The 17,416-nt window shown below is 37.4% G+C and overlaps 1 protein-coding gene across 2 annotated transcripts in view; it reads right to left on the bottom strand.

Annotated features, from left to right (window-relative positions):
- LOC129942321 (furin-like protease 1) overlaps positions 1 to 17,416 on the bottom strand; it is a 705,779-nt gene that overhangs the window by 280,331 nt on the left and 408,032 nt on the right. The gene's annotated exons all lie outside the window — the stretch shown is intronic.

Here is a 17,416-nt window from a genome sequence, read left to right as displayed (position 1 = left end):
GTCAGAGAGGATGCAGACATCAGGAGTTGATATCACGTTTTCTCTTAGCCAGGGGAGAACCTCTTTGATCGCTAAAATTTCCGCTTGGAAGACGCTACAATGATTAGGGAGGCGGAATAAGATGCTTGATTAAGCTTTTCTGAGTACACACCACTACTTACTCCCTCATTTGTCTTGGATCCATATGTATAAAAATGGATGCATTTGTCATCCAGGAGTTGTCTTCCCATTCATCTCTGGATGGAATGGATAACTTGAATTTTTTTCCAAATTGGGGTTTTGAAATAGTGTAGTCTATGTACTTTGGTATAGAACCAAAGAGGTTCAAAATGATGGAGTGCCCCACATTGTTGTTGGTCCATTGAGATGAGCTGTACTAGATGTCAGATGGAGGAGAGTGTCCAACGTTGCTGAGGGTGTGGTTTTAATGCCCCGCTTATGCAGAGACATGCAGTGCGTTGGTCTCTCAGTTTATTAGGATGTTCCCCTGTGACGGGGATAGCAACATCATCGGCATACGCAACCACTCTGTAGACTTCACTCTCAAGGGATATTAGAAGTTCGTTTACCACTATGTTTCACAGGAGAGGGGACAGAACACCACCTTGTGGTGTTTAGAGAACAATAAAACATAATTGTTTAAAATATGGTTTTAAATATAAGTAAGTATTTTATTTTCAATACTTAGTTTGGATCTTCGATTTATGAAAGGATAAAGTGTTTTTATTTTTAAAGTTCATTTTATTTTACCATCGACAAGACTTTCTTTACCTCGTGAAAAATATAGCCTTAATCTTATCACCATTTATATTTATTTTCCAATCATTATTGCAGCTTGGTTTCAATAACGGAACCAAATGAATCTGATACGTAAATGCAAGTGTCATTGGCAAAAATACCCTTTTCACAATATCATAAATTCGGAACTTCGGATGTATATAGTATGTATAAAATTGGCCCAAGAACATACTCTTGAGGTACGCCTTCATTTATATGAAATAAATCAGAAAGTTCATTGTTCACAGAAACTTGAAACTGTCTCTCGAAAATGAAGGACTTTACAATTTTTGTTATGTATACAGGAAAATTTAATTTTTTTAATTTATGTATGGGTCCTTTATGCCAGACGGAATCAAATGCCTTTTGAATATCTAAAAGTACCAAACCGGTACTTTTTCCAGAGCTAAGTTATTTTTAACATATTGGGTTGTTCTGTTAATTTGTTGAACAGTATTGTGAAAAGCTATAAAGCCAACTGTTGAGGAAGCAGTAGGTTATTTTGATTTATTTGGATTAACATTTTAGATTTAATCAATTATTCAAAGCATTTGCTGAGTGACCTTAGTACTCGTAAGCTTATTGGTCGATAATGAGTGGGCTCGCAAGCAAGTTTGCCTGGTTTTAATAAAGGAATAATGTTTGCTTTTTCCATGTTGAAGGAAAATTACTAATTTTTAAACAACTATTAAATAATTGCTGTAATACCCGTGGCATGATGGTTAGTGCGTTGGACTGTCATCGAATCCCACCTATTTTCTGGCATCATCACGAAATTCTTTTTTGGGAATAAAATCATTCCTTTGTTCAATAATGCTATTTTCTATAGACAGAAGAGATTCATCAACCATAGTTTCTAACTGATAATAACCTTTTTGAGTTATTTAGGTTCGAATGACTGGAATAAGGAGCATTGGCTAAAGCATCCGCTTTTTCTAAAAACGATACTTTAATAGTGTTGTCACTTCTGAAAGCAGGCATATTAGTTTGCTTTTTTTAATGATTATTGTAATATTCTTGAACGGTTTACTTGCATAGTGTTTTTGGTTCCAAGAACTATTTCTGTGAGTGTTAATCAACTCTTTTATTAGTGAAGTAAGAACTTGAACCTCAGAAAGCAAGTCACAATCTCTTACTCTCATCATTGTTCGTACACTACAATTTCGTATCTTAATTAAGCGAACTATTCGCGAAGGCAACTTATTTGAGCATTCACAACGTAAAGTTATTTTTAGTACAACTTCATTGACACTTTCATGAACAGAGTTTTGCCATTTTCAATTACTTTCTCAGAAATAAAGTTTGGCATTGATTGAATTTTGTTGTTTAAATTGCGTTTATAAAGATTCCAATTGACGTTTTTGAAATCAAAAATTCCCTTTAATTGAAAAAACGGTGACGCACAAACCCCTAATTCAACTGGTAAGTGATCTGAGCAAAGTTCTTTTAGTTAAGTTAATTTCTAATGTTGAAAGATTGTCACGATTATTTGTAGGGTAAGTCTTGTATTTAAGTCAAAAAGTAGATTGCCCCACGTATTGTATCTATTTGAATAAGTGTAAATAAAAAGACAATGAATGTATGTTTCATTTCTAAAGGTTCAATTCCAGTTTGATCTTGTGAGGGCCCCGACGCAAAATTCACCAAGTTGAAGTCTGCGAAAAGCCGAGGTCTTTTGCACGGCGAAAAATAGACTGCCGCGGGTTCTGCTGTACACTTTCTCGGTCGATCTTGCGTTCCTTGAACGAACGGGTGTTGGATGATTGTTTACTGAACCAGTCGTCTCAAATCTGGCCACCAAACGTTGAAAGTCGACTATGAAAGGCCACCACGTCTAGCGTAAGAGGTCCTTGCTGTCGAACTATAGGATTTTATCTTCCCACTCAATCGTAAAAAGAAAACAAAATAAAAAACCGAAACAGAGATCAGTTTATAGATATTTTTTTTATAACACCAAACAACATAAAATACAAAAGAAAATATTAGAGCTCTACTAAATTTTACAGCATCCAGAAACATGAGAAGCAGAAGCCCAGAGTCCTTCTTGATGGGAGGGATGAATCAGTGTGTGAGGTAGATGTGTGTTTGTATAGAGCTGAAAGGAGATTTTATAATGTGGTGCTACATACAACAACAATGACGATAACGGCTTCCGTTTCTCGAGAAATGGAATTTTCGTTCAAATGTTCGAGCAGAAATAAGTAAGTTGCTGATGTGGATGGTCCGAAGAGCCGAAGGAGTTCTTGATGATTAATGTTTATCCTTAGTTTGCTTGCAGTGTGGCAAAAGGATTGGAAAAACACAATATTCGGTATATGCAGCAGAGAGAACATGGAACAAGGAACCATCGGGGATTCGCAACAAATTTTATAGCTTTCACTGGATAATGGGATGCAGTTGTGGCAAAGAAATTTTGCAATGCAGTTGAGAATCAGATTTGTATAAACGAACCCGAACGGGACAGCCGGATTAGAAGTAAATAAATGTTGTTTAAAATTTTATTTTTTAAAGTTGAAAAAGATGTGACATTTTCAACATCACCGTACTAGGGGGTGGAATGAATGGAAAACATATTGTGAGACAATGAAGGTGGGTTTTGTAGTATGTGCCAAAGTCCTTGCTTAACTATCTTGATGTTAAAATGAAATCAATATCATCACAAAATGCGATGGATATAATCGAAGGAAGATATTTCAAAGGCGACAAGATTTATATTACATATAAAAAACGTATGTAGATACTTTTTTGAAAACAAGAAAAATTGCTGCAAGTCTTTTTGTTGTATATTTTAGGTATCCATGAGCTTTTCTTTCAAAAAATCTGAGTACGAAGATACGTACTACATTTGTAGATAGGTTTACAAAAGGTAGATATTCTATGAAGAGAATTAAGTTTTCATTGAAAAACTAAATCTTCAGCAGATTTTTCCTAGAAGGAAGCATCTTCTAGGAAAAATCTGTTGATATTAATACAAGAAGAGTATTATTTTTAATCAATGGGTGTTTATTTCAGAAAAATGAAAGTAGCTGTCATGGCTACATTTGCATCACAATATCATTTTCAGTAAAATTTACAAACAAATTCGCACATTTATGGTTATATGCATGTCATCGAAAATTTTACTTAAGGGGACAGCCTTTTCTTCTTCTTGCAGAAAGAAATATCGGAGACATACAATTTTGTTCAACATTTCCTGAAGAATATAGAAAATAGAACATTGAAATTACTTAACATAAAATTATTGCCTTAATATGTTTAAAAGTCCAATTTCGTACTTTTAATGTTCATTACAAAAATCTTAAACTGTTCTCATAAGCCCTAAACTGCTCATGTAGCCCGTCTACCTAGGGCAGATACTACGCCTGATACTTAATCCTAATAAAAATAATAGTACCCTGAATTTCGTCAAGTCACTTCACCAGGAACCGATCAAATTTAAGAAGCTAGTCCGAGCAGACCGAGAGCTAATTTTTGGCGTGAAAGGAAACCGCTTGATAGTAAAGTTTAAGGTAGTCTTGGTAATGGTGATAACAGAAACTTTCGTCTGCCAGCACGTAGTGTCCAAATGCGGCCACCTACACGTCTGTCGAAACAATATTTTAGATCTGCGAGCCGTAGGCGTAGGTGCAATGTATTATAAGCGGTCTAACTCCCCACTTCAATTTTCGGAAAAGTTGTACATTTGATGTAGGTACTTTCTCAGAAATGTGCTTACTACGTGCCGCCAAATGGATGTTTCACCTGCAATGTGCAATCTACTTACCGTAATGAGTTGCTTAGAGAGTTAAGCATCAAGAATTGGCGAAAATAGTTTAGTTGGCCGACAAGTGGTTGTATTAGACCGTCTGCGGTGTGCCTTCTTTACAGTATCATGGTTTTTAACAAGTCAAGGTAAAGTTGTTCCATTTTTTGCAATTTCGTAAGATTTGCAATTTCTTGGAATGTCTCTATGACCCTGCAACCAAAAAAGCTATAAGGTAAATTTCGAACTACTCGGCCATCTTCAAAAGAAACGATCAGGAGTTTTGAGCTGTTGGTGAATTTATTGAGATAAAGTTCAAATTTGTTTGATGACTTCAGCTTGACTATCTGAGAAGATGCGTCTATGGGTAGTTTTCGCACATTCCCTCCCCTGCTAAAAGGGTTAAAATGGTTAGTTTTACTCGATTTAGGGGTGGTAAGCTTACAGTTTTTCCGGCACTGAAATGAGTTGTTAAAATCTGTAGAGGTTTACCTCTCAGCCAGGCTCATCATGGGCACGGGTCGTATAAATTGGGAAAGCAGAAAAGGATAGAACAGGTTAGGAGTCAGACAGCACCGTTCCGAAGGAATGAGATTAAGGATGGGTGTGGGTTGGTAACATTGTCAAGCGCCCTTTGATTTCAGGACTTATCTGAGAAAGATCTTATGAGAATAATTGACCCTACACAGATTCTAGAACTCGTCAAGTTTGACTCTTGGTTAGAAGACTTTCTTGTTAATATTATAAAAATATAATTTGCACATAACCAGTGTTTTTTGGACATGTGATTTTTGCTTCAATAAATGACTTTTTCGTTGGCTGTATGACATGTGGCGCAGCTGCCTTATTGGAACCAAAGATCGTCTAAATCAACATCGTGCAATTTAGGCTCGAAAAGTTAATTATCATGGCTCTTTAGCGCAACCTTCTGACTGTAAAATTATGGCCTTAGTTTTGAAGAAATGTGAACCAGTGATTATTTCTGCTCATAGAGCATTCCAAACAGTGATAATGACGTCTTGGGTGTGTAACGGCAGTGTCGTAACAACCCAAATCTTCATTGCTGAACAATCTTTTCTTGTCAAACTCGTAATCGGTGTTCCATTTCGTTTTAGGTCTAATTACGAACAGTGCGACCAGCTTGATTGTTGTTCAGTTTCAATTCAAGAACAAGTTGGATAATGAAAGCCCGCAAGAAAAGATCATCTCACAAAGACTTCCAAAAAGTGGATGGGCACAAGTGAAATTGTTAAGAGTGATGGCGGATGAAATCATTCGGAAAAGCATTTTAAACTTAAATAAACTTGGAATTACCAACTCTGCTATGCAACAATGTCGATTAATTATTGGACGCATTGGTTGAATCATTAATTTAGAAATAAATTTGCACGATTTCAAAACGTTGTCCAAGAGTTAGTCAATTTATTATAAATAAATTATGTGGCGCAACAGTCCGTTGAGAACTAGGGCTTAGTGACTTACAACTTTTAATCATTCCTGAGTGCGAGGAATGGAATAGAGGGAACCTACAGTTTTAAGCCGAACCCGAACGGCTTATTTGGAAAAGAACTTTTCATGACAATAGTTACTCTTGGAGAATTTGTCAATTCCTCGCCAGAGGCATAGGCATCATGCCCTGGATACTATCAATTTATTATAAAGTAAAAAACAAAACTTAGCATAAATCAAGTGATAGCTGTCAAAAATACCAACTACTAGAAAAGTATTGCCAAATTAAAAATCACAAATCTAAAAATAACACCCGTTTTGTAATCAACCTTTACCACTATCTTCATTAATTAGTGACTAAAAGTAATTAAAATACATAATTTCCCTTCAAGGATCAGATATACCATAAGCATCTCTTTACAATCCTTGCTCCTTACTATTATCGTTGAAGAGGATAAAAAATAGAAGCAAAAAAGTTGAAAACGAAAAATTGAGAGTGGAATACTTACTACCAATTAAATTTAATTGAAATCTTATCTATCTCTAGCCTGTGACAGCTTGTGCTGGATTTATGCTCGGCTCGTGCAATTTCTAGTTACTCACATCTTATATACCTTACTTACTACCATTCGCATCAAAATAAGGTCTAATCAACTCTATAACAGCCGCTATCGCATCGCCAGACGAAATACGAATAAAGTCATTAATGGGGTCATTTTTATACTTGTCTCGCATTTTAGTGGAAGTATTTAGTCACAATATTAAATGGAATTAAACACACATATCTATAATGAACAAACATGCTTAAGTCTGAGACAGCAAGTAAGACTGAGTCCTTTACAACTGTGATTGATTGACACACTTATGAAGATAATATTCTCAAGAGGAAATTAGGTTATTTACAGTTATACCCATAGACACACACATAAATAAATATATAGCGGTACGGAAAGCACTGGGTATAGAGCCAGTAACTTTGATTATTATCAAAGTTCTGAACCATCAAAGCCTTTAGTAGGCGCGCACCACTTCCTTTCTATTTAATAGGGAGGAAGAGTGAAAGATGGTTAGGGTAGATGTATGTTTGTATAAGTAATCTCATTGATAAATTAATGTGATGTTTATACATTCATTAAAGGTCACACAATTCAAGAGAAACTATATCACGGAAAGTATATTAAATATAACCAAGTAGAACATCATCAGGATATGGAATGAGTTTTAACTTAAAGTGTACCTATGTAAGTGACGAGTGCCCAGAAAAAGTAAAACTAAAAAAAAAGTATTTTATAGGAACAATTAAAAATTTCAGAAATATTGTTTAAATTTCCAAGTTTGTAGAAAAAAATTCCGAAATTATTTGGACAAAATTGTACAGCTAGGAGTACAAAGATGGACTTGAAAGCTATTTAATTAATTTCATGAATTTACCCTGGAAGATATTTTTTTTATTTTCAAAGGAGTTTTTACGAGGAGTCATATGAGCCAAAAAGCTTATACAGTTAAGATGCATAATTAAAGATTTCATTTATAGATTTGTTAGTAATTTAACGAAATTTTAGTTTGCTGTCAAAAACAACAAAAAAGTTTGATCCACTCAATTTAGAATTTTAATTTTAGTAGTGCTTTATATTATTTTCATAAAATTTGTTTCTAAGAAAAAGAGCAAATATTTAGGTTCTATATTCAGGACATGTATACAGAGAAGGTGAAGAACTGTTCCCTCCTCTTCCTCGCCCAGCTTCTGCAAGTAATTTGAGAAAACACCTTGCCGCGTGGAGTGCTTTCCTATTAGACAGTGTGCGGTTATGACACCTGTTATCGAGCTCATAAGCGTTCTGGTTAGTTAGCAAGCACCTTGAAGGCTTTGAATCTAGTGTTGGGCGGATGTTTTTTTGTGACCCGACACGTTGTGATGTTGTTCCACCTGGTGCCTGCCCTCCTCACAGCGTCTTGCATTAGCAACAGTTTACAAGTAGCGATTGGTATAGTAGCATTTGCCAAACGTGGTAAGATGGGCTGCACTGTACCGTTCCTGGTGAGTTCATCTGCCTTTAAGTTACTTGGAATGAACCCGGCATCCAGCAAAGGTGAATATTTTATTGTTGTGCCATCTCCATAAGAGATGATCGACACTAATGGACTGTTATAGGGTTTGTAAAGAGAGTCCAGAGATTTTATAGCTGACTATCTGAGAAAATACAGATATCAGATGTTGATATCACGTTTTTTTTAAGCCAGGACTAGACTTCTTTTATCGCCAGTTATCGCCAAAAATTCCGCCTGGAACACGTTTCAATGATTCGGAAGGCGGAATGAGAGACTTGATTTCATTCGTTCAGAGTACACACCTAGAACGACCCCTTCTTTTGTTTTTGAACCATCTGTATAAAAATGGATTGACTCATCTTAAATGAATGTCCTATCCTCCCAGAAAAATCTGGGAGGTATAGAAATCTGGAAGTTTCTGTGGAATCGTAGTTGGGGGATGGTGTAGTCTATCTCTGTGCTTTGGAATTGATTCTAAATAATTAAGAATTATGAAGTGGCAAATGTTGTTGTTAGTGCACTGCGACGAAGCTTTGATGCCAATAGCAGGGCTTTCAGCTGTTTATTAAATATATCAAGAGGTGTTGGGTAGAGTAAGGTGTCCAGTAGCGCAGATGGGGTCGTGCGATCCCTTTATACATAGGCAAGCTGAACGTTGGACTTTATTTAATTTGTCGCGGTTTATAGCTTTCTCTAAAGGAGTCCACCATACTATAACACCGATCATCAAAATCGGTCTGATTACCGATGTGTATAGCCATTTATTACCAATAGCTTGTTTGCAAGAAAAGAGAGCTTCAGTAGTTTTTTTTGACTCTTTCCTGTATGTTGCGATACCAATTTAGTTTTTTTATCTAAGACAAGACCAAGGTATTTAGCCTCGTCTGAGAATTTAGTTGGATTCCTTTAATATAGGCAGGGTTGACAAAAGGAATTTTGTATCTCCTCTAAATCCACACGGACCAGTCTGAAGTATTAGTCTGTCATCAGTCTAAAATATTAGCCTGTCTAAGTCATTTTGTAAAAGTTCTTTTAAGGTGTTAAGATGCTTTACTGAAACTGCTATAGGAACGTCGCGTCGTCAGCATAGGCGATCACTCTGAAACCTTCCGCATCCAGACTAGTTGGGATATCATTTACCACTTGGATTCAGAGGTGAGGGGATAGAACACCACCTTGCGGTGTCCCTCTACTAACGAATCGTCTACCAGAAGAGTTGCCCAGTTTCAAGTTAATTATTTTGCTAGTCATCATTAAATAAATTAACTCCCCAAGCGAACTCTCTTCTTTTAGAGATGTTAGTGCAGATGTGATTGCAGATGTGTCCATGTTGTTAATATCACTTTCAATATCAAGGAAAGCAACCATAGTGAACTCTCCATAATGAAGGGAATATTCGATGGTGCTTACTAAGGTGAGTAACGCTGTTTCCACCGATTTACCTTTACAGTTGGCATGTTGAGACGAAGACAGACGGTCTTAAGAAGGAATAATGATAGGCTTATAGGTCGTAGATCTTTAGAATTGACTTGCAAGCATTAATCTGCTTTGGGTATAAAACAACTTTAACTTCTCCCCATGCAGAGGGAATATGGACCAGTTTAAACCAGCTGGTAAATATAGAAATGGTTACAAAAAAAGAATATTTTATTTTTGACATTCCTGAGTGAAAGCAACAAAAATCCTCTTAATTATTGTGTTTTAGCTTTTAAATATGGCATATTTAGAAAACGTAGACATTTAGAAATGGTAGACATGTGCATTCAAGAGGACACAAGCGTCCACAGGTTTTTCTCAAAACCCACCTCTTTCTATCAACTCCTACTCTCACCTCCCCGCGGTGAACATCGGGTGCCTAGTACCTCTACTGGAGAATGGGTTCCAACCCCAGTGGAAAGTTGTTGGGGGCAGCAAACGAGAGAGGGGGGAGAGGTGCTTCCACTAAGGCACCTCTCCTTATCCAGGCGGCAGCGGACGAATTCTCGAGATAGAATCAACGGTGGCGTCTACAGTTCCAGTAAGGTCGAACTACTTAGTGAAAACCTTATAAGGCTTCTTCGACATATTCGGAGCCCAGGCATGTAAGGAGCGGTTTATCCGGCTCCCCTTCCTTGGAGTTATACTAAGGATCTGGTCCTCCAGGTTGGGGGTTGTGCCGTCGTCGGGGTGACTTCCTGGCCACGTAAAAACATCATAGTTTCGAAGCAACAACAAGCCTCGGATACGGGGATTCACTGTTGACAACCCACGCAAACGAAATAAGGACAACGAACTTCAGATATGTACGTGGAATGTTAGGTCCCTTAACAGACCACGTGCAGCCGAACAATAAGCGGAAGCCCTAAACTGCTGCAAGGCAGATATTACAGCCATCCAAGAAGTGCGATGGGATGGACCGGGCAAACGCAAACTAAAAGACTGCGATATCTACTACGGCGACTGCTACCGAGAACAAAGACAGCGTCTATTTGGATTTGTTGTTGGAACTAGGCTCAGGCAAAAAGTCTTGAGTTTCAACAGTGTGAACGAGCCCATCACGACAATCCGCATCAAGGCTAAATTCGCCAACATAAGCCTAATATGCGCGCATGACCCAACAGAGGAGAAAGATGAAGACACCAAAGACATATTGTTCGAGCTCTTGGACAAGACATATGAGCAGTGCCCTGGCTATGACATTAAAATTGTCTTAGGAGATTTTAATGCCAAGCTAGGAAGAGAAGACATCTTTGGTGGCATAATCGGGAGATACAGCCTGCACGACACTACCTCCGACAACGGATTCAGGCTGATCGATTTCTCTGCGGGGCGAGACGTTCTGGTAGCTAGTACGCAGTTCACGCATCTTAATATCCACAAGGGGACATGGAAATCTCCTGATCAATCAATTGATTGATTACATTGCGATCGACGCACGACACTTCTCCAGTATCCAGGATATCCGAATATTCCGAGAGGCCAGCATTGACTCGGACCACTACCTCGTTGTAACCAATGTACGGCTACGGATATCCCGATCCAAGCCAAAACACGGAAGTACTGTGAGAATATTCGACGTTAGACGGCTACAATCGCAGGAGACTGCCATGTCCTTTTCCCATCGAGTCTCTAATAACCTCCTAAGGAGTCCTATGCTTCCTGCATTAAGCATTGAAAACCAGTGGCAACATTGCCTTGCAGCCATCAGAGATGCCGCCTCTGAAGTGCTAGGTTTCACACGGCCACCACAGCGAAACCCCTGGTTTGACGACGAATGCCGGCAAGCTCACGCAGTGAAACAAGAGGCATACAAAACAGCGCGGCACAAAAGGACTAGAGCTGCTCGCGAGCTCTACAAGCAGAAGGGGAGAGAGGACCACCGGCTTCTTAGACGGAAAAAAAAGAGAGCATGAGAAGCACGCGATCGAGGAGATAGAGGGATGTCACAACAGGAATGAGGTTCGTAAATTTTACCAAAAGGTACAAAAAAAACCTCCCAAGGGTACCAGCCACGAACCGAAGCCTGTCAAGACGATCAGGGGAACATCGTAGTAGAACCACAGTCGATGCTAAGAATATGGAAAGATCACTTCTCCAAATTATATAACGGCGATGACGAATCGAATTCCGCTGTAAGGGAGATAGAACCACTCAAGCTCGGCGACGCAGATCAACAATTCCGCCTACCCGACCTTGACGAAGTGAAGATAGCTATATCTAAACTTAAGCCAAACAAAGCTGCTGGAGCTGACGGCATCGCTGCCGAACTATTCAAAGCAGCAGGCGATGACTTGGTACGGAGCATGCACCAACTCATCTGCAAAATATGGTCGGAAGAAAGCATGCCCGATGAGTGGAATCTCAGCATAGTTTGCATGATACATAAGTAAGGAGACCCTCTAAACTGCGCCAACTATAGAGGCATCAGTCTCCTTAACATTGCGTATAAGATCCTTTCTGCTGTATTATTTGAACGTCTGAAGCCATTCGTCAACAACCTGATTGGTCCTTATCAGTGTGGCTTCAGACCAGGAAAGTCCACTATCGACCAAATATTCACACTACGGCAGATCTTGGAAAAAACCCAGGAGCTTCTAATCGATACCCACCATCTCTTTATCGATTTTAAAGCCGCGTATGACAGCATCTATAGGGAAGAGCTCTACCGAGCAATGTCTAGTTTTTGGCATCCCTGTCAAACTTATCCGTTTGTGCAGAATGACGATGGAGAATGCACGCTGCTCTATAAAGGTCGGAAAAGATCTTACCGATGCATTTGATGTCAAAAAAGGTTTTAGACAAGGCAATGCACTGTCATGCGACTTCTTCAACATCGTTCTGGAAAGAATTGTGCAAAACTCAACCGTCAACACTAGAGGCACAATCTTCCAAAGGTCCATCCAATTACTCGGATACGCAGATGATATTGACATAATTAGACGATCAAAGCGTGATGTCAGTGGAGCGTTTTTGAGCATTGCGACGGAAGCGAAGAAGATGGGTTTAGTGGTCAATGAAGGCAAGACCAAGTATATGCTGTCATCAAAAAAGGACACTGAACGACGACGTCTTGGACAAAACGTCACCATGGACAGCTATAACTTTGAGGTAGTTAAGGACTTTGTCTACCTAGGCACCGCTATTAATGCAGACAACGACACCAGCGCTGAAATCAAACGAAGAATAACTCTTGCAAATCGCTGCTTATTTGGACTTAGAAGGCAATTGAGAAGTAAAGTCCTCTCTCGAGCATGTAAAATCACCATCTATAAGACACTCATCATCCCGGTTCTCATTTATGGCGCTGAGGCCTAGACCTTGTCAAAGAAAGATGAGAGCGTCTTAGGATGCTTCGAGAGAAAAATTCTTCGGGTGATTTTTGGTCCCGTACGCATAGATGGAGAATGGAGGAGAAGATATAACGACGAACTGTACGGGCTGTACAGCGACACTGACCTAGGTAGCAGAATTAAAGTCCAACGGCTTAGATGGTTAGGTCATGTAGAGCGGATGGACATCAACGCCCCAGCCCGGAAGGTCTTCGAATCCAATCCAGAGGGACGGCGCAGGAGAGGAAGACCGCGACTCAGGTGGCGCACCCAGGTGGGAGAGGACCTCAACCAACTTGGCGTGCGAAACTGGAGACAGCTAGCTAGGGACCGAGCTGGCTGGAGACGCTTGAGACTATACTCTCCTACACAACAGTGTTATAAAACATTCTTTGATTTAAATTTTGTTAGCCTATTTACAGAACATAAAAGAACATTTTTAAGTGGTGAAGTGTTTGAACCCTCTTGAATAAAAGTCTAAAGTCGCCCTTGCTTTCAGGTGTTCCAAGGAAACTATTCAAATCAGTCAATTTCACAACGATTTTCACAAAGTATTGTGCATATAGTTCTAGCTGACTAAGAATTGAAACCGATGGACCATCAATAAAACAAATGGTTTAGTGCTGAATGTAGATGGCAAAAACGAGGTATGAGACATAAGATGCCAATATATCGCATAAACCCTAATAACGTGGAAAAAAGATCTGAGTTTTTATCTAAAAGGAAACTGTACGCGTATATATTTATTAAATTTGACATGTCACCAAAACAAAATGGCGCCAGTTTAAAAACGCAACGTTTGCGTTTACGAACCCTTTTTTCTCATTAAAAGATATGACAGATGTCACAAAAACAAAATTGCTGCCACAGGGCGCCAAAATTTCAGTGCTTCGGTTCATTATCTTGCATGTTTCTTCAATAATTGGCACGTCCTCTTCGACAAAAGACATCTTTTCGATGCTTAAAGTCCGAATTTAGTCCACAGCACATATTTTTCATTTCATTTAAAAAAATAGATAACCTTCAGAGGGTGAAAAAACAAGCAAAAAATAATAGTCGTTTCATCACAATCCTTAACTATCATCTCCGTGTATTTGAATCAAACTACTTAAAGTTCCTTCATAGTGTGACATGATTTGTTTCCATCTTGCTGAACAAATATGTCACGTAGATGATAGCTGAGAATGCTAGCTATAGTTTTTTCAAAGTTTATATTATTTTTCCCATCACTTCAACTAACCCAAAAGTTTCGAAAAGATTAAAAAAAATCATAATTTTATTTGAGAATTCCCTTCATATTCATACATTAATTGCACTGAATTATAAACGAATGCAAAGCAATTCGAGTTGAAAATCCTTTAATATTATTTCTGCTATAACAAACAAATATCCGCCTTTTTATATGCATTTCTGTAAATATGCGTGTCTTTTATAGTTGAAGTGAGTTATATTTAATGTTTTTTTTGTTGGTTTGAAATTAAAAACCCGAGTATTTATCAAGCTATCGAACATCTGGACATCTGAACCAGAACCATAACCAGAACCACGGAACCGACTGACCAAACGACCGGCTATCGCCGACGATAACGATGATGGCAACGACGACGGACGGACCTATTATAGTGCTCCTAGTGGCATTTGTAACATTGTGTGATATGTGCTCATGATCAATTTTAAAATTTAATCAATTAGCACTCCGTTAAGTAGTTCAATTGATGAAAAATACTGAACTCACATCAGTGAAAGTAATTTTAGGCCTCGACAATATACACGCACATGAGGCACATATGTACTATGTACATATAAATATAAACGTACCCATATACACTTTAAATTAAAATTAAATGAAAATAATTTCATTACGAAGCCGCATCTGTCAACTGTCACTTTGTTTTAATTTATTTGTTTTGTTTTGTTTCATTTTATTTTATATTTTTGAATTTTTTGTGTATAAAACATTGTTTTAGTCTTTTAAAATTTGGTTAATATTTAATTTGTTTTTTTCAAGAGCTTTGTAGATTTACTTAATGTTTTTGCTTTTATTATTATTGTTGTTGGTTTTGATGTAATATCATCATATCGTCTGCCATACCGACAACATTCAAAAATAAAACAGCTGTTTGCGAGGGAATTTAATTGCTTTCATTTTTGTCAATAATGAGTTTTATGTAGATTTACGCTCTGAAGGAGCGATGCCTATCAGCTGGGTATTTTGCTACTTGTCAAACACAAAATTTAATTGGACATTTATATCACAACATATCCATTTTCATAGTCTCAGGGTGTCAATTTATGTGTGTGTAGCCTTATGGCTGATGGAATGTTATGTGAAGCTTTTATGGCACATCACATGCGAGGGCTATTCTGCATTATACATAATATTGTTACTCGAAAATTGTTTTCATAATTGAAATGGGTGTCAATACTTGTCAAAATTTAAATTAATAACTGTGGGCGATAATTCTATTTTGATGAGGTGCTGAAGTGCATTTGGCCATCCTTTTGACATTCTGTTTAAACAAAAGCCTTTGAAAGCCTTTGCAAAATTTTAAGAAATAATAACATTAATTGTGTCCAATACTGTTACAATTGTCATTGTCATTGTCATTGTCATTGTCATTGTCATTGTCATTGTCATTGTCATTGTCATTGTCATTGTCATTGTCATTGTCATTGTCATTGTCATTGTCATTGTCATTGTCATTGTCATTGTCATTGTCATTGTCATTGTCATTGTCATTGTCATTGTCATTGTCATTGTCATTGTCATTGTCATTGTCATTGTCATTGTCATTGTCATTGTCATTGTCATTGTCATTGTCATTGTCATTGTCATTGTCATTGTCATTGTCATTGTCATTGTCATTGTCATTGTCATTGTCATTGTCATTGTCATTGTCATTGTCATTGTCATTGTCATTGTCATTGTCATTGTCATTGTCATTGTCATTGTCATTGTCATTGTCATTGTCATTGTCATTGTCATTGTCATTGTCATTGTCATTGTCATTGTCATTGTCATTGTCATTGTCATTGTCATTGTCATTGTCATTGTCATTGTCATTGTCATTGTCATTGTCATTGTCATTGTCATTGTCATTGTCATTGTCATTGTCATTGTCATTGTCATTGTCATTGTCATTGTCATTGTCATTGTCATTGTCATTGTCATTGTCATTGTCATTGTCATTGTCATTGTCATTGTCATTGTCATTGTCATTGTCATTGTCATTGTCATTGTCATTGTCATTGTCATTGTCATTGTCATTGTCATTGTCATTGTCATTGTCATTGTCATTGTCATTGTCATTGTCATTGTCATTGTCATTGTCATTGTCATTGTCATTGTCATTGTCATTGTCATTGTCATTGTCATTGTCATTGTCATTGTCATTGTCATTGTCATTGTCATTGTCATTGTCATTGTCATTGTCATTGTCATTGTCATTGTCATTGTCATTGTCATTGTCATTGTCATTGTCATTGTCATTGTCATTGTCATTGTCATTGTCATTGTCATTGTCATTGTCATTGTCATTGTCATTGTCATTGTCATTGTCATTGTCATTGTCATTGTCATTGTCATTGTCATTGTCATTGTCATTGTCATTGTCATTGTCATTGTCATTGTCATTGTCATTGTCATTGTCATTGTCATTGTCATTGTCATTGTCATTGTCATTGTCATTGTCATTGTCATTGTCATTGTCATTGTCATTGTCATTGTCATTGTCATTGTCATTGTCATTGTCATTGTCATTGTCATTGTCATTGTCATTGTCATTGTCATTGTCATTGTCATTGTCATTGTCATTGTCATTGTCATTGTCATTGTCATTGTCATTGTCATTGTCATTGTCATTGTCATTGTCATTGTCATTGTCATTGTCATTGTCATTGTCATTGTCATTGTCATTGTCATTGTCATTGTCATTGTCATTGTCATTGTCATTGTCATTGTCATTGTCATTGTCATTGTCATTGTCATTGTCATTGTCATTGTCATTGTCATTGTCATTGTCATTGTCATTGTCATTGTCATTGTCATTGTCATTGTCATTGTCATTGTCATTGTCATTGTCATTGTCATTGTCATTGTCATTGTCATTGTCATTGTCATTGTCATTGTTATTGTCATTCTGTTATTTTTAATAGAGATTCAGAATAGTTTCGTGATTTAATGTCATAATAAGAAACGCCCCATAATAGCAACGATGATAAGTCTTAAAGCATTCAGCATTTAAGGATATGCTACTAACAAGTGTTTTAAAAAACAGAATATATTGAATATCTTATTATGAGATATATTACCGTGGTAAAAAATATCTCAGAACACTATCAAGCCTTAAAAATACTTTCGCACAAAAAAAATAAAATATCATAATATAGCTCCGTTGCGACAAGAGGGACAGAAAAAACACACATTCAAACAAACAAACTGACTTTCCATTTAAAATATAAGGATAGATTTGTCATACCTCCTTTGACTATAAATAAGCAGACTTCAAATAAAAGAAGTTGCAAAAGTAAAGAAGTTCACTCCCTTTTAATGATTGTCTTATGATAATTAAGTAGGCGTCAAAGTCAAGTC

Source organism: Eupeodes corollae, chromosome 1 (genome assembly GCF_945859685.1).
Source record: "Eupeodes corollae chromosome 1, idEupCoro1.1, whole genome shotgun sequence".
NCBI lineage: Eukaryota > Metazoa > Arthropoda > Insecta > Diptera > Syrphidae > Eupeodes > Eupeodes corollae.
The sequence above is the reverse complement of the archived record's forward strand: the minus strand, read 5'-3'. Positions and strand labels throughout refer to the sequence as shown.